The sequence below is a fragment of the Stegostoma tigrinum genome, chromosome 39, assembly GCF_030684315.1.
Source record: "Stegostoma tigrinum isolate sSteTig4 chromosome 39, sSteTig4.hap1, whole genome shotgun sequence".
Lineage (NCBI taxonomy): Eukaryota > Metazoa > Chordata > Chondrichthyes > Orectolobiformes > Stegostomatidae > Stegostoma > Stegostoma tigrinum.
The window spans coordinates 3,510,843-3,528,920 of record NC_081392.1 but is presented as its reverse complement, the minus strand read 5'-3'; the positions used below and the strand labels follow the sequence as shown (position 1 = coordinate 3,528,920).

The 18,078-nt window shown below is 43.6% G+C and overlaps 1 protein-coding gene across 2 annotated transcripts in view; it reads left to right on the top strand.

The window, feature by feature from the left end:
• The first annotated feature begins 12,968 nt into the window (after positions 1-12,968).
• LOC125447733 (neuroblast differentiation-associated protein AHNAK-like) overlaps positions 12,969-18,078 on the top strand; it is a 68,129-nt gene continuing 63,019 nt past the window's right edge. For both annotated transcript variants that reach the window (XM_048522382.2, XM_048522381.2), the window contains exon 1: positions 12,969-13,099. The gene's annotated coding sequence lies outside the window, so the exon portion shown is untranslated. The remainder of the gene's footprint in view (positions 13,100-18,078) is intronic.

Below are 18,078 nucleotides of genomic sequence, written 5' to 3'. Positions count from 1 at the left end.
TATGTTTGTGTTGAGGGGATGGTCCTATTGCAGGCAACTCCTTGACTGGGCAGACTTCATATTCTGCCATGCAGATGCCTCTGATCCTGTAGAGGCTTTATATTCCCTAGCTTTGGAAAATAGAATTGGTTTTAGAACCTTCAACTCTAATTCTAAGTTTGGGATTAACACACAGAACATTAGTACCAAGTCAGGCCATTCAGCCCAACCAGCCGATGTCAGTCTTTAATGCTGTATTTGAGTTCTAACCGTTTTCTTCCTTATGCTTATGTAAGTTCCTTGTTACTCTATCTGTGCCACCAATTTTGACACTCCCTATGTAAGTAGTTCCACATTCCTACTACCTCATTACCCAAAGAGTGATGAGAACTGCCAGTGCTGGAGAATCTGTGATAACAAGGTGTAGAGCTGGCCAAACTACATCAGAGGAGTAGGAAAGTTTATGTTTCAGGTCTAGAGATAGTAGGAATTGCTTGCTTCAGGCTTAGGTTCTCCTTCAGAAGGCAGGAGAGGAAGGGGGTTCTGAAATAAATAGGGAAGGGGGAAGTGGATAGGTGGAGAGGCAACACAGGTCAAAGAGGTGAGGATGGAGCCAGTAAAGGTGAGTGTAGGTGGGGAGTTAGGGAGGGGATAGATCAGTCCAGGGAGGACGGACAGGTCAAGGTGGCAGGGTGAGGCTAGTAGGATTGCTTCAGGCCTAGAACTTTCTTTAGAAATGGGAGATGGGAAGGGGGTTCTGAAATACTAGAAAACACAAGCAAATTAGACTATTCAGTTCTTTGAGAACTGTTCCACCATACATTATGATCATGGCTGGTTGTCTAAGCCTGGTCCTACTTTTCTCCCATGTCCTTTGACTCCTTTTAACTCCTAAGTGCTGTATCCAACTCCCCTTTAAAATAAGGATACAATGTCTTGGCCTTGACTGCGTTCTGCGGTAGTGAATTTCACAGGCTTACCTTTTTCTCCAGGTGGAGAAGTTTCTTCCTCTCGGTTGTAAATAATCTCCCCCATTTCTTTGGACTGTGGTCCCTGGTTCTGGACTCCCTGCCTGTTTTCAGAAATGTTCTCCTCTTGTATCGATCCTATCTAGTTCTGTTATAGGGTAGGATGGCAGAGGGCCATTTGGCCCTTCAAATCTACCTGTTTAGTAAGATCATGGTTGATTTGATTGTGGCCTCAATTCCACAGAGGAACGGTCACCAGACCCCAAACGTTAACTCTGTTTTCTCCTCCACAGATGCTGCCAGACCTGCTGAGCTTTTCCAGCGACTTTTTGTTTTTGTTCTCAATTCCACTTCCCTGTTTTCAGTTCTGATTTGACGTTTAAATAACTTTGATGGCCCAGCTTCTTCTGTTTTCTGGGGTGAGAATTTCACCGACCTAGAGACCTCCTATTTTCTATCTTAAAATAAAACACTTCTCTACCTAGTTCTAGTCCCCTCCACAAGAAAAGGTGTCCTTTTGTATCCAGCCTATCAAGTCCCCTCAGGACCTTGTATATTTCAATTAGGTCACCTCCCATTCTTTTAATGGATGAAGGCCAAACCTTTCCTCTCAATGAGGCATTCATCCCAGGAATGAATTGTGTAAATGTTCTGAACTTCCTTTATTACCATCACCTATTAGTGACCTCCTACTTTTGCATCTGTTCATAAGTAGTAACCTTGGTCTAGACCTTTCTGTCCGGGAACTTTGAGTGGGGCACAGTAATGAGTTGCAGATGTAGCACAAAACTTGCATTTTGATCAACTTAAAAGGCAAGTTTTTGCCTTTTGCTTTGCATCTTACTTTGGTTTTCTCTTTGACCAATGTTTTTACTACTCAAGAGGAGAGTGCCTCTAAGAGTTCACTTGCCAACCAATCACAATCTCCTTTCATACAGTGTAAATATTATTTTTCCCCTTAAATTGGTATTGTTGTGAATTGTCCTGAGGAACTCAAGTCAAAGCGCTTCAACAAAACATTTCTGAAAAAGGGGTTCTGGCCTGAAACATCAGCTTTTGTGCTCCTCTGATGCTGCCTGACCTGCTGTGTTCCTCCAGCTCCGCACTGACTCCAGTATTGGCAGTTCTTACTATCTCTCAACAAAATCTTTAACAAAACTCAAGTTACCCAAGAGTTAGAGCAGGTTTGATTCCTCTGCTGTTTCCGGGTTACTATTGTAGCAGGCCTGCCGGAAGCTTCCAAAGTTGATGACTCTAATTCAGGGTTGAGAAATTTTTCAGAGGAGCCCAGATTCCAAGTAATTTCCCATTGGAAATTCCAACATGCAGGGCAATTCCCAGGGTGTCTGCTGCATAGCATCATCCTGAACCATGTCCTGTCTCTTACAGCAACAACAATCTTCTCACTGGGAGATCTGGACCATTCTGTTAAGCTAAAGTCACCATAGTCCTAGCAGACCATAATGCTGCTCTCATTGGAGAGACTGGGGGTTGTTTAAACTGAGGGGCATCACATGTCAGGGGAAGGGACAGATTGAGGAGGAGATTCTTTCAGGGCAACCTTAGCCAGTGCAAAAATTGAACTCATGTTGATGTTACTCTGCATTGCAAACCAATTGTTCAACCAACCCAGCTAACTTTTCATAATTTTAAAGACGTTTATTTGGTTGCCCATTAGCCTTCTTTCAAGATTGCAAATAGTTTTGACTCAGTAGTTATAGAGCATGTCTCTGCTGACCACCTTTCCCAATCTAAACTAGTTGCACTTGCCTGTGTTTGACCTATATCCCTCTAAACCTGCCCTATTCATTGACCTGTCTAAATGTCTTCTACATGTTGTAACTGTACCTGCATCTACCGCTATGTCTGGCAGTTCATTCCGCATACAAACCACCAAAGAAAGTTTCCCCTCGGGTCCCTTTCAAATCTTTCTCTTCCCACCTTTAAACCTAATGCCCCGTAGTTTTGATACTCCCTAGCTTAGAGAAATGACCTTTTTGCTATTCACCTTGTCTATCCCTCTCATGTAGTGTAGACCACCCTTGAAGAGGAAGGGTAAACGGGCAGTAGTCATGATCCATCTCTGTGCAAACGGAATAGTTGGAAAGAGGGACAAGGATTTTTGGTAACTAAGAAAGAATGAAAGAATCAGGGCCTCAAGATAGTCACCCCGGCTCACTTTCAATGCTGTGTATGGTGAGTGAAGAAATAGTAGTGTGCAGGCAAATAGCAGGTGGGATGGTTTTAGACTGAGCGGCATGGTTATTCAGTGGTTAGCACTGCTGCCATACAGTGCCAGGGACCTGGGTTTGATTTCTAGTCTTGGGTGACATTGGAGTTTGCATGTTTTCCCTACATCTGCGTGGGTTTCCACTAGGTGTCCCAGTTTCCTCCCACAATCCAAAGATGTGAAGGTTAGGTAGATTTGCCATGCTAAATATTGGGTTATGGGAATAGAGTAGGGGGTTGGGTCTGAGTGCATGCTTTTGGGAGGATTGATGCAGACTGGATGGGCCAAATGGCCTCTTTCCATACTTATGAGGGTTCTGTGTTCTATGCCTTGGCTATTGGAACTCGTTTGGGGAGGTGGACCCGTATGAGCCAGACAGGTTGCATCTAACAAAATCAGACAGAAAGTAGTGATCAGGCGATGCATTTTAGGAGGACTAACCAGACAAGGGAGTACACATTGAATGGTAGGATTCTAGAAAGTACAGATGATCAGAAGGACTTTGGTGCGCATGTCCATAGATCCTTGAAGGCAGCAGGACAAGTAGATAAGGTGGTTAAAACATTTGGGATGCTGGCCTTTATTAGTCAAGGCATTTGAATACTAAAACAGTTAATGATAGAACTATATGTTAAGTTGGTTAAGCTATAGATGGAGTACTGCATACAATTCTGATCGTCAGCCTATAAGATTAATATGATTCACTAGAGAAGGGACAGAGGGGATTCACTGGCATGTTGCCTGGTCTGTAATGTTTCAGCTGTGAAGAGAAACTAGATAGGTTGGTGTTGTTTTCTTTGGCGCAGAGAAGGCTAAGGGGGAAGTCACGTTGAGGAGTATAAAATTCTGAGGGGCATAGGTAGGAAAAACTTTGCCCTTGGCCAAGGGGTCAACAAAGGGGAAATATTTTTAAGATAAGGAGTGTTGTGCCAGTTGGTTTTAAAGCCAACAAGCATGACATTCTGCACTAATTAATAAATCGTCACGATTGATCAGCTCAGAAGAGCAAGTTCAAGTGAGGGGGCTGACCTCTGGAGCCCACCTATATCTGCCTTCTTTAATAAATGCCTTAAACAATTCAGATCTGCATTATGGCTGAGATACATCATGTTTTAAAGCAGTTTCTGTTATCAGTCTATGACTTAAGGCACCACCAAATATGATTCTTCTGACCAGAAAAGCCCAAAATAGAAAAAGTTGTAAACTCTTCTTTGTGAGGAATTTTCTGGTCATGAAATTCATCTAAATATTTATGGCACGCAGCTAGCAATTCTTCAACAATGACCAGGCTGAGTTAAACAAAACCCTCTTTGGCTGGTACTGTAGGCTTGTAACATCAGCGGGACCTTCAGTTAGAAACACTGCTCTCAGTCTCAATCCGAGAATGCTGAATATTCACTCTCAACACTTTTCCATTCAAAGGTCAACCTTTCTCTTACTGTAGAATGTGGCAGACCTCAGCACCGCTCTCCGTTAATTACACCACTGTAGGACCATTGTAAATAGGATTTAATCGAGGCACATCGTGGACAGGAATGTAAGAACATAGGAGAATTATATGTAGAAAATCAGTAATTATAAATAACTACAAGAGCGTATAAGTATTCTGTATTGAGGAAAGTAAGAAACATTGTAAACAGGAATATTGTCATGAATGTAGAAATTTCATAAATAATAAAAGGAATATAGTAACAGGAGTGTAGAGATATTGTAAATTAATATGTACAGTACCACAAGCTCATACACGGGCATTATAATTTACAATGTAGGGACTTCATAACTTCAGAGGTAGGACTACGGTAACTTAGAATATAAAGACAGGAAAAATCTGTATAGAAAGGTAGTTATAAAAATATATAGCATTGAGAAATGTAAGTAACATTGTGAATGAGAATCTTGTAGCAGGAATGCATGGGTATTGTAAATTAGAATGTAGAAAGAGTGTAATTTGGAATGCAAAAATATTGTTAATTGAATGCTGTAATTTTGAACTTGGGAATATCATAGATTGGAACATAGGAATATTGTACATAGAAATATAAATTATTGTAAATTTTGAACATAGGGTTGTCTTAAATTTAGAATGAAGGAATATTGTAAACCGGAAATCAAAGAATCATACAGTATAGAAGAGGCTCTTTGGCCCATCTAGTTTGTACCACCAAAAAAAACTACAATCTACACTAATCCTGTTTGCCTGCTCTAGGCCCATAGCCTTTAATCTTACAACACTTCAATGCTTGTCCAAGTACTTTTTAAAGATAGTGACATTACCCACCTCAACTACCTCCCAGGCACCACCCTCTAGGCAAAACAATCTTTCCCCCATTCCCCCCCTACCAAAAACCTTTTACCTTTCACCTTTTAATGTGCCTCCTTGTTCTTAAGAGGAACAGCTGCTTTCTATCCATCCTGTCATTCCCTTCCATCATCTTACTGCTTTCAGGTGCCTCCTCAACCTCTTTTGCTCCAAAGAAACAGCCTCAGCTTACCCAGCCTCTCCTCATAGCTGAAATGTTCCATGGTGAATTAAAGCGTAGGACTATGATAACTTAATGTGGGAATGTTGTAAAAATGTAGAAACACTGCAAAATTATATATGGAAAAGTTGTAAATATTGTATTGAAGAATGTAAGAAGCACTAAATTGAAATATTGTAACAAGCATATATGACTATTGGATCTAAGAACATAGAAGTATTGAAAGTTGGAACATAAGAATATCTTAATTTGGAATATATGAATATTGTACATTAGAACTTGGGAATATCATCAATTTGAACATAGGAATATTTTAAATAGCAATGTAGGGTTATCAGTAAATTTAGAACACAGGACTGTAATATATAGGCACATATGTCAGAACATAGGACCATTATAAATAGGAATGCAAGAATATTGTAAACTAGAACACAAAAATGTTTGTAAATAGAAATGTAGGAATATTGCAAATTAGAATGTGGGAACTCTAAGTACATACATTGCGAATTAGAATGTTGGGATGTTGTAAATTTTAAAAAAATGATGATAGGTGATTGGAATGTGGTAGTGTACATGAAAAGGTGGGAAGTTGTAAAGAGAGCCATCATAAATAGGAGCATGGTACATTTAGAATGTAGGGATAACTTAAAGAATAAGGAATTATTGTAAAGGAAATACTGTAACTTAAAATGTAAATTACAAAGTAGGGTGTTGCAAGTTGGATTGTAGAAACATCGTCTGTTAGAATATAGGAACCTTGCAAAAAAAAGGGAGTGTTATCAACTGCAACATACCATTATTAATAGCAATATGATGAGTAGGATTATGTCTTGTAACTAAAAACATAGTGGTTCAGTGGGAACGCTCTCCTCTGGTTTAAGGGCAGCATTTAGTGGTCAGTACTGCTGCCTCACAGTGCCAGGGACCCAGGTGACTGTCTGTGTGGAGTTTGCACATTCTCCCCTCGTCTGTGTGGGTTTCCTCTGGGGTGCGTCTAGGTGGGATGCTCTTCAGAGGTTTAGTTTAGACTCGATAGGTCGAATAGCCTGCTTCTACGCTATAGAAATTCTGTGGTTGGACTCACACCTTGTACAAAGGCAGTTAGAGGTAGTTGTTAGAGGTCAATATTTCAGTTCCAGCATATTTCTGTAAGAGTTCCTTGTGCGTTTCTTTTTTATCGTTGCAGATCACCCATATAATGAGTTAAAACAACAACTAACAAGCACTATCACCAGGAGCAGTGCAACAACAACAACATAGAGAGAGTAGGGAAAGGAGGAGGGAGCTAAATTAGAAGGGAGGAATTGGAGGGGGTAATAATGCAGTCTTCAGTTCTTTGGGGTAGCGTCCTTGGTTTAACAATCTTCAGCTGCTTCGTCAATGACTTCACCTCTGTCATAAGGTAAGAAAGGACTGCCCAACGTTCAAGGCCATGTGTGACTTCTCAGGTATTGAATCCATGTCCTTGTAAGGCAGCAACACCTAGACAATATCCAGTTTTGGGCTAACAAGTGCTAAGTAATATTCACCAGGCAATGACCATCTCCAACAAGAGACGGTTTAACCAAAGCCCCTTGTCATTCAGTGATGTTACCACTACTGAATCCTCCACTATCTGTATTCTGGGGTTACCATTGCTCATAAACTGAACTGGACTAGCCATATAAATATGGTGGCTATAAGGATAGTTCAGATTTTGGGACTCCTGATTCCCTAAAGCCTATCCACCATCAAAAGTCAGGACTGTGAAGGAATACTCTCCACTTGCCTGGATGGGTGCAGCTCCAACACACTCAAAACATTTGGCACCATCCTGGACGAAGCAGCCCACAGGCCTCTGTCACTGATGTTCAGCAGTTCTACACAATGCACTTCAGAAATTCACCTCGGCTCCATAAATAGCATCTTCCAAACCCATTAACACTTACAGCTAGAAAGCTAATGGCAGCAAATATATAGAAACATAGCCACCTATAAGATCCCTCTAACTCACACACCATCCTGACTTAGGAAATATATCACTATTCCTTCACTGTTGCTAGGTCGGAAATCCTGGAATTCTCTCCCTAATGGCATTGTGGGTCAACCTACGTGAAATAGACTGCAGTTGTTTCAGAAGGCAGCTCACCACCACATTCTCAAGGGCAACTAGGAATGGACAATAAATGCTGGCCAGCCAGTGATATCCCTATCCTGTGAATGAATTAAATAAAAAGATGTAAATGGAATTCTCATAAATGGAAATGATACAGAAACATTATGCATTTCAACACAAACTTTATTTTCTGCTGTTATGACAGATATAACACTGCTGAGCTGTATGGAGTTTCTGGGGTTATGTTCACAAATGTTAGTGCTGAGCAATCCCGATAATTCGATGTCAATGAGTCTGGTTCACTATTGATCCCTGTGGGCTCCAGAATAAGCGGATGGGAAGGATTCAACATGGGTCACTGTAGGTCCCAGAATGAGAGGATGGGAAAGGTTCAGCATGGATCCTTGGAGGTTCCAGGTGACCATAATGGGTACAGACATGGTTGTGGGGATATTTAGCAATTGCCAAACACTTGCCCAAGTTGGATATCGACACTAGCATGTCCAGACTCTTCAATAGACTGCACCATCCCAGAATGCCAGTGTCTAGTTTATTCAGTGCTGAACTCCAAAATGAGCAACCTATAGTTTGAGTACAGTGCTTGCTTCACCTCCTGCTTTCATATCAACCATTAAACTACTGACACTCCAAACACTTATCATCAGAATTGATTTCCCTGATGTCTTTTCCAGCCCAGCCTCTATTCTGTAAATTACTGATGCTCAGCTGTCTGCATTCCATCCCAGGCTATGTTCAGTCGCATATTTCCTGCTGTCCTTGCATCTGCATCAATTCCCCATGCAACCCTGCGCACTAAGTGTGAGGAATGAAAGAAAGGACTTGCATTTGTATAGTGCCTTAAAGCATCCCAGTGCACTTAACAGCCAGTGAAGTGGAGAGTCATTGCAATGATGGAGGAGCCATGGAATCAGGGTAAATGTGGAAAAAACAGAAATTCCTGGAGAAGCTCAGCAGGTGTGGCGTCATCTGTGGAGAGAAAGCAGAGTAAAATTGAGACCAATGACCCTGCTTCAAAATTGATAGTTGTTAAGAAAAGATGGTATATATGTTGAAGACAGAAGGTGGAGAGGTAAAAGGAGACAGCTGAGATGGATCTCAAAGAGAAGACAACAGTTAAAGAGGCAAAGGAATGGATGATAGTATGCTAAGGAGAAAGGAAAGCTGATAATGGGGACCATAAGTAGGTGAAAATGGGCTGACTGTGCTGAAAGCAGTCCATGTCATGACAGGGCCTGAGGTGTGGGGATGGGTAAAGGATATAGGAAAAGATGCTTAGGCTCTAAAATGATTAAACTCAATATTGAATCCTGAAGGCCACAGGATCCCCAACTAGAAAATGAGGTGCTGTGCTTTCTGTTTGAGCCGAGCCTTGGTGAAGCACTGCAGCAGGCCTGAGATAGAAATGTTTGCCAGGGAACTGGAAGTTCTGGGTTATTTTTGCAAACAGAACATAGGTGTTCTGCAGAGTGGGCACCCAATCTGCATTTTGTCTCCTCAATGTAGATGGAACCACATTGTGAATAGTGAATGCAATTAGACTAGATTGAGTAAAGTGCAGATAAGTTGCTGCTTCACCTGGAAGGTATATTTTGGAGCCATGGATAGTGAGGGAGGAAGTAAACAGGCAGTTGTGCAGCTTCTGGGAGTCCATGGGAAGGGACTGTGGCAGTTGGAGCAGTTGGGAGTAGAGGAGGAGTGCACTAAGGTGTCCCTTAGAGGGAATGGTGCCTGACATTTGCTGACTATGGAGGGGTGACTGGTGGTGGCATCCCACTGGAGATAGTGAAAATGATGCCTTATGATCCTTTAGATGTGGATGCAAGTGGGATGGAAACTAAGGACTGGGAGACCCTATCGGTGTTTTGAGAAGAGTGAGAAAGTGTGAGGGCAGAACTGAGGGAAATGGGTGGGATATGGTTCAGAGCCCTGTCAACCAGGGTGGCTGGGAATCCCAGGAAAAGAGTGGACATTTCTGAGGCTTCTCCAAAAGTGGTATTGTCAGAACAGACAGTGATGGAGAAACTGCGGGAACGGAATGGAGTCTTTCCAGGAAGCAGGGTTGATAACGATGTATCGTTCAGGTAACAATGGAAGTTAAAACCGATAAAATTAGGAACAAAAATAGAGTTAACGTTTCGGGTCCAGTCACCTTTCCTCAGAACTGTTCTGTTACCCAGTTCTGAGGAAGGGTCACCAGACCCTTCACTTCTGTTATTTCCTTCACAGTTGGTACCAGACCTGCTGAGCTTTTCAAGCTACTTTTTGCTTTTGTAACTGTGGAAGTTGTGTTTATAGTGTATATTGGTTGGCCAGCCTATCCCCAGTGGTGTTGAGGAAGGGAAATGAGGATTCAGAGATAGACTAGACAAAGGTAGAGCAGGGTGTAAATTAGGAGCAAAATTGATAAATTTCTCCAAATCTGAATGAGAGAATGAAGGAGCATTGATGATGTCATCAACATACTGGAGAAAGTGTTGTGGGGAGGAACAAGGATTGTTTCACCCTCCCCTTAACCCAGGAATCAATCTTATGAATCTTTGCACTGCTGATGCAAGTATATTCCTTCTTGGGTAAGGAGACCAAAACTGTACAGTACCCTGGATGTCGTCCCCATTAACACACTCTACTGTTATACTAAAATAGAACAAAATACGGCATTTGCTGCAAATCTGAAACAAAAACATGTAGGTTAGATGGGCTTCAGATTGGTATGACAGGTCAGCACAACATCGAGGGCCGAAGGGCCTGTACTGTGCTGTAATGTTCTAGAAAACAGAAATTGCTGGAAAAATTCAGCAGTTCTGGCAGCATCTGTGGAGTGAAAGCAGACTTAACATTTGAACCCTCTTCAGAACTGATAGTAGCTAGGAAACACTTGCAGAAGGTGCAACACCTGCCCTTTACTTCCTTCTTCTCACTATCCAAAGCTCCAGGGACACTTTCCAGGTGAAGCAGCGATTTACCTGCACTTCAGCCAAGCTAGTTTGCTGCATGCAGTGCCCACACGTTATCTCCTCTCCATATGAAACGCAGACTGGGAGACTGCTTTGCTGAACACCTACATTTCGTCCGCAGAAATAACCCGAGCTACCTGTTGCCTGCCACTTCAATACACCACTGTGTTCCCTGGCCAACATTTCTGTCTCAGGCTTGCTGCAGTGCTCTCGCAAAGCTAAGCACAAGCTGGAAGAACAGCATCTCATTTTGCACTTGGGGACCTTTCAGCCTTCAGGACTCAATATTGAATTCAATAATGTTATAGCCTGAACACTATTTTCTGTGTTCTTTACCCACCACCACACCCGGGGTGCTGTCATGACATGGGCTGTTTGCCATTTTCACCTTCTTGTGGTCCCCGTTATCAGCTTCTTTTTCTCCTGAGCGTGTTATCACTATCCTTTTTTCTCCCTAACTGTTGCTTTCTCTCTGGGCTCCATCTCTGCCTATCCATTCACTCCTTTTCCCCCTCCACCTTGCTGTCTGTTTTCAGCATAAACACCATCTTTTCCTAGCTACTATCAGTTCTGAACAAGATTTGAAATGTTAACTCTGCCTTTTCCCCACAGATGCTGCCAGAGTCGCCGAGTTTCTCCAACAATTTCTGTTTTTTTTGTTTCAGAGTTCCGGCATCTGCAGTATTTTGCTTTATTTCAGTATAACAGTAGAATGCTTAATGGGGACTACATCAGGAGTACTGTGCGGTTTTGTTCTCCTTACCTAAGGAGGAATATACTTGCATCAGGAACAGTGCAGCAAAGATTCACAAGATTGATTCCTGCGTTGAGTTTAAATAAATTGAGCCCTAATGTTTCAGGACTTTAGAAGAATGAGAGGTGATCATTTAAAAATATACAACATTTTATAAGGACTCAATCCACCCCCACTCCCTAGAACTAGAATCTAGGACACCATACAATCTCAGAATAAGAGAATATTGAACAACCTATCATTCAAATTTATAATCTTTGCAACTGTTAAATCCGGGTGGTTCTGGAATTGAGAGAGGCAGGAAATGTAGTTGATGCTGAAGCTTATGGTAGTGAATGATAGAGCATGCTTAATGAGCCAAATGGTCTGCTCCCGCTCCTGTTATGCCCTCAAGTTGCCATAAATGATAACGTGATAATAATTAGATTACCTAGTTTTGACAATGGAACAAAAACAAAATTGCTGGAAAAGTTCAGCAGGTCTGGCAGCATCTGTGAAGGAAAAAAATGGAGTTAACGTTTTGGGTCCAGTGATCCTTCCTCAGAACTGGGAAACAGAACAGTTCTGAGGAAGGGTCACTAGACCCAAAACCTTTTTCCTTCACAGATGATGCCAGACCTGGTGAGCTTTTCCAGCAACTTTGTTTTTGTTCCTGAATCTGCATCTGCAGTTCTTTCGGTTTTTAGTTAGTTTTGACAATGTTGGCTGCGAGCAAACGTTAGTCAATGAGGGACAAAGGGAATGTCTCCAGTATTCTTCATGAAAGTGGTGTATGATATTTGATGCCCATATGAGAGGGCAGTGTCTCAGTTTAGCACATCACCCTCAATACTGAGTGCCGGCTGTGATCACGTTGCGCAGATTCAAGGAGTTGGGTGTGAACCTATACCTCTCATGACTCAAAGGCAACAATACAACCCGCTGAGCCTGGGCTTCTTGACTTCCACCCTAACGTTCCCTTGTAATTCACGGACATCTGATCCTCACACTACAGGTCACCAACCAACTCACCACTACTCTGTGCAGTTCTTTGCTGAATGCTCTCCCCATTTCCACTTCCTTCTCCACCTTAACCAAAACATTTTCAGGCCCTTTGGGCTCAGTGTTGTCACTCTGCCTGATCTGTGGCTCATTGCCAACCCTGTGCGGCATCTCAGGATCTTCTGTCTGTTATAAAGTTTAGTGCAAAGTTATTTCAGGTTTGGTGTGAAAGTGTTAACCATCTATTTGTAATAAAATTGAGCCTCCAAGATGTGGGTTTTTAACTAGTTAAGATAATTGCAGCAGGGTGAATTCTCTCTCAAGACAGAAGCTGGAACAGCCCAGGCAGTCTAACACTCCCTGCAACTGACTGAGTTTCCAGCAAAGATTGACATCTGGACTGCCCCATCAGCCTGATGTCAGAATGGCCTGAACCAATCGTCCAAGGGGGCCCACCTCTTGGGACGGTGCCAGCCTTGACTCTCTTACTCACAGGGGGACTTGTGCTGCCTGTCAGGCTCTCCCAGTCTGTTCATCACAGCGTGCAGGGTGTTACAGAGGACTCCAGCTTCATCGTGTTCTCCTGGCTAGTTCCACACCGAGCCAGGGCTCCACAGGAAGGGATAAAGCACTGAAGGTAAGTGCAGTTCTTTCAGTTTTCCATGGTGTAACTTTTTTTTCTAATTGCAGTCCTTTGTGTCTCAAAAGAAAAGATTAACCCTGAGAAAGTTCACATTTCCTGAAGAGTTGGTGTTGAGCTGAGGCTTAACTGTAGAGCCAGTTTTAAGTTTCTGGATGTAAGGAGCCTCAGTTCTTTGGCAATTTTCTATATTTAGAAGAGAAAAGGAAGTGAATTAAATTGTTTTGTTTTGATTAACTGTTTAAACATTTTAAGATTGTGCCTCAAGGTTGCTATTTCAGCTAATGCCATTCTTTGTAATTGACACTGTGTAAAATGAAATATCCTTTATTCAAGTCACTGTTCACTGTCACTATATGGATGTTAAATTTTCTAACAATTCCGAATATCTGTTCAGCGCTGAGATGGGTTTCAAAACCCTCTGAATATCCATTATAGGAAACCCCTAAAGCATGTATTTGTGTGGACACTGGGGATTTATCACTCACCCAGAGCTGACTACCCAGTCCACACTCATTTGGAAATGGTGATGAATTACTGGGGCAAGCCAGAGAGCTGTCAGTCTGTGTGACTCCCGTACCCCAGCGAGAGTCGGTGTGTGTGGGACCCTTACCCCAGCGAGAGTCACTGTGTGTGGGACCCTTACCCCAGAGAGTCAGTGTGTGTGGGACTGTACCCCAGAGAGAGTCAGTGCGTGTGGGACCCTTACCCCAGAGAGAGTCAGTGTGTGTGGGACCCTTACCCCAGAGAGAGTCAGTGTGTGTGGGACCCTTACCCCAGTGAGAGTCAGTGCGTGTGGGACCCTTACCCCAGAGAGAGTCAGTGTGTGTGGGACCCATATCCCAATAAGAGTCCGTGTGCGTGTGCGTGTGTGTGTGTGTGGGACCCAAGCCTCAGTGACAGTCAGTGTGTGTGTGTGGGTCCTGTACCCCAGTGAGAGTCAGTGTGTGTGGGACCTGTACCCCAATGAGAGTCAGTGTGTGTGACTCGTACCCCAGTGAGAGTCAGTGTGTGTGGGACCTGTACCCCAGTGAGAGTCAGTGTGTATGTAGGACCCGTACCCCAGTGAGAATCAGTTTGTGTGGGAGCCATTCTCCAGTGAGATTCAAAGGTCTTAGGAAGGGGATTTCATCATTGACCTCCGGTGCCGAATTCTTGAATTCACTGATGCAACAATCAGTGTGTCCTGGGACGGACAGTCAGACTGGATGTGTGTGGGCGATCAGTCTCCTTTTGTGCAGGTTGGGTGTGGAGTGTAGACCAATTAATGATCACCTACTGAGTACCGTGTAATTGTATGGCTGTGTTATGATATATTGTTTTTAAATGTGGAAAATGAAGATGGTGTGAATTATGATATTGTGACACTAACACTCCCTTTTCACCTAACTCTCCATTTATAAGTGCAAAATAAAAAACAGAAACTACTGAAAATGCAGCAAATGAATCTGCATTATTGAGAGAGAAACAGCAGTAACATGTTCAGTTGATTTTTTTTTATCAGTACTGAAAACGTTTACAGATTTTTGAGGTTATCACTAATACCTGTGTGAGAACGAGGAATGAGTAAAACAAATGATGTCTATCAAAGAGGGAGAGTTGAAATGACAGACAGAATGATGGTATAAATGACAGTATGAAAAATGAAACAATAGCTGTTTCTAGAAGAGGTAATAACTTGCAATTGGGGAATTGTTCAGTTAAAGATTTTCATGAAATGTCAGTGGCCAAAACCATGAACTCTGCTTCTGTTCGCTTTGACTCCTGAGTCTGCTGAGTACATGCAGCATTTTCACTTCCTATCATCAGTCTGTGTTACAAAAAACATGGACAATGTTGTTGGTTTCAAACTGTTAAACTCAGTGCAACTGTACTTTGCCACATTGAGTTGAGCTGTTCCTTAAGTGGATGTTGTTTTTCATTTGAAAAATGAATAAGGCACAGAGTTAGACTCCTGTTACAAACTCAGTCATGTTACACACTCAGTACCTGGACATTCAGTCGTGTTACACACTCAATACTGGGACACTCAATTGTCTTACATACTCAGTGCTGGGTCACCCAGTCTTGTTACACGCTCACTGCTGGGACAAATAGACCTGTTACACCTACAGTGCTGGTCACACAGTCCTGTTACAAACTTGGTCCTGGAATACCCTGTTGTGTTACACACTCAGTGTTGAGAAATGCAGTAATGTTACACACAGTCAGCACTGGGACACCCATCCTGTTACACACTCTGTGATGGGTCAGTCAATCCTGTACACATTCATTGCAGGGAGAAATAGACGTGTCACACAGACACTGCTGGATACACGGTTCTGTTACACACATTGTTAGTCAGTGCTGGGACACACAGTCCTATATCACACTCCCTGCTGGGATACTCCTGTTACACACTCAGTCCTGGGTCAGTCAGTCCTGTTATACACTGAATGTAGGGACAAACAAACCTATTACACACACACTGCTGGGACGCACAGTCCTGTAACACACCCAGTGCTGGGACACACAGACCTGTTACACTCTCACTGGTGGGACACAGTGCTGTTACACACTCAGTGCTGAGACACACAGTCCTGTAACATACTCAGTGCTGGGACCCACAGACCTGTTACACACTCAGTGCTGGGACACACAGTCCTGTTACACACTCAGTGCTGGGACACACAGTCCTGTTACAAACTTGGTGCTGGGACACAGACCTGTTACACACTCAGTGCAGGGACACACAGTCCTGTTACACACTCAGTGCTGAGACACACAGTCCTGTAACACACTCAGTGCTGGGACACACAGTCCTGTAACACACTCAGTGCTGAGACACACAGTCCTGTTACACACTCAGTGCTGGGACACACAGACCTGTTACAAACTTGGTGCTGGGACACAGTCCTGTGACACATGCAGTAGTGGGACAAACAGTCCAGTTACAAACTCAGTGTTAGGACAATCACACCTGTTACACACTCACTATTGGAACGCATAGTCCTGTCACCTACTCAGCGTTGGAGTTGGACAATCCTGTTACACAAATAGACCTGTTGTACACACAATGCTGGGCACCCAGTCCCATTACATGCTCAATTACACACTCAGTACTGGGACACTCATTCCTGTTACACACTCAGTACTGGGGCGCTCATTCCTGTTACACACTCAGTACTGGGGCGCTCAATTGTGTTACACACTCAGTACTGGGGCACTCATTCCTGTTACACACTCAGTACTGGGGCGCTCAATCGTGTTACACACTCAGTAATGGGACACTCATTCCTGTTACACACTCACTACTGGGACACTCAATCATGTTACACACTCAATACTGAGACAACCAGTCATTTTACACACTCAGTCCTGGGGCACTCCGTTGTGTTACACACTCAGTACTGGGATACTCAGTCGTGTTACACACTCAGTGCTGGGGCACCCAATCGAGTTACACACTCAGTACTGGGACACTCAGTCGTGTTACACACTCAGTACTGGGATACTCAGTCATGTTACACACTCAGTACTGGGACACACAGCCCTGTTACACACTCAGTGCTGGGACACACAGTCCTGTTACACACTCAGTGCTAGGACACACAGGCCTGTTACACACTTGGTGCTGGGACACACAGTCCTGTTACAAACTCGGCGCTGGGACACAGTCCTGTAACACACTCAGTGCTGGGACACACAATCCTGTAACACACTCAGTGCTGAGACACACAGTCCTGTAACACACTCAGTGCTGAGACACACAGTCCTGTTACACACTCAGTGCTGGGACACACAGTCCTGTTACAAACTTGGTGCTGGAACACAGTCCCTGTGACACATGCAGTAGTGGGACAAACAGTCCAGTTACAAACTCAGTGTTAGGACAATCACACCTGTTACACACTCACTATTGGAACGCATCGTCCTGTCACGTACTCAGCGTTGGAGTTGGTCAATCCTGTTACACAAATGGACCTGTTGTACACACAGTGCTGGGCACCCAGTCCCATTACATGCTCAATTACACACTCAGTACTGGGACACTCATTCCTGTTACACACTCAGTACTGGGACACTCAATCATGTTACACACTCAATACTGAGTCAACCAGTCATTTTACACACTCAGTCCTGGGGCACTCAGTTGTGTTACACACTCAGTACTGGGATACTCAGTCGTGTTACACACTCAGTGCTGGGGCACCCAATCGAGTTGCACACTCAGTACTGGGACACTCAGTTGTGTTACCCACTCAATACTGGGATACTCAGTCGTGTTACACACTCAGCATTTGGACACTCAGTCGTGTTACACACTCAGTACTGGGACACACAGCCCTGTTACACACTCAGTGCTGGGACACACAGTCCTGTTACACACTCAGTGCTAGGACACACAGGCCTGTAACACACTCAGTGCTGGGACACACAGGCCTGTTACACACTCAGTGCTGAGACACACAGTCCTGTAACACACTCAGTGCTGAGACACACAGTCCTGTTACACACTCAGTGCTGGGACACACAGTCCTGTTACAAACTTGGTGCTGGAACACAGTCCCTGTGACACATGCAGTAGTGGGACAAACAGTCCAGTTACAAACTCAGTGTTAGGACAATCACACCTGTTACACACTCACTATTGGAACGCATCGTCCTGTCACGTACTCAGCATTGGAGTTGGTCAATCCTGTTACACAAATGGACCTGTTGTACACACAGTGCTGGGCACCCAGTCCCATTACATGCTCAATTACACACTCAGTACTGGGACACTCATTCCTGTTACACACTCAGTACTGGGGTGCTCTATCGTGTTACACACTCAGTACTGGGGCACTCATTCCTGTTACACACTCGGTACTGGGGCGCTCAATCGTGTTACACACTCAGTACTGGGGCGCTCTATCGTGTTACACACTCAGTACTGGGGCACTCATTCCTGTTACACACTCAGTACTGGGGCGCTCTATCGTGTTACACACTCA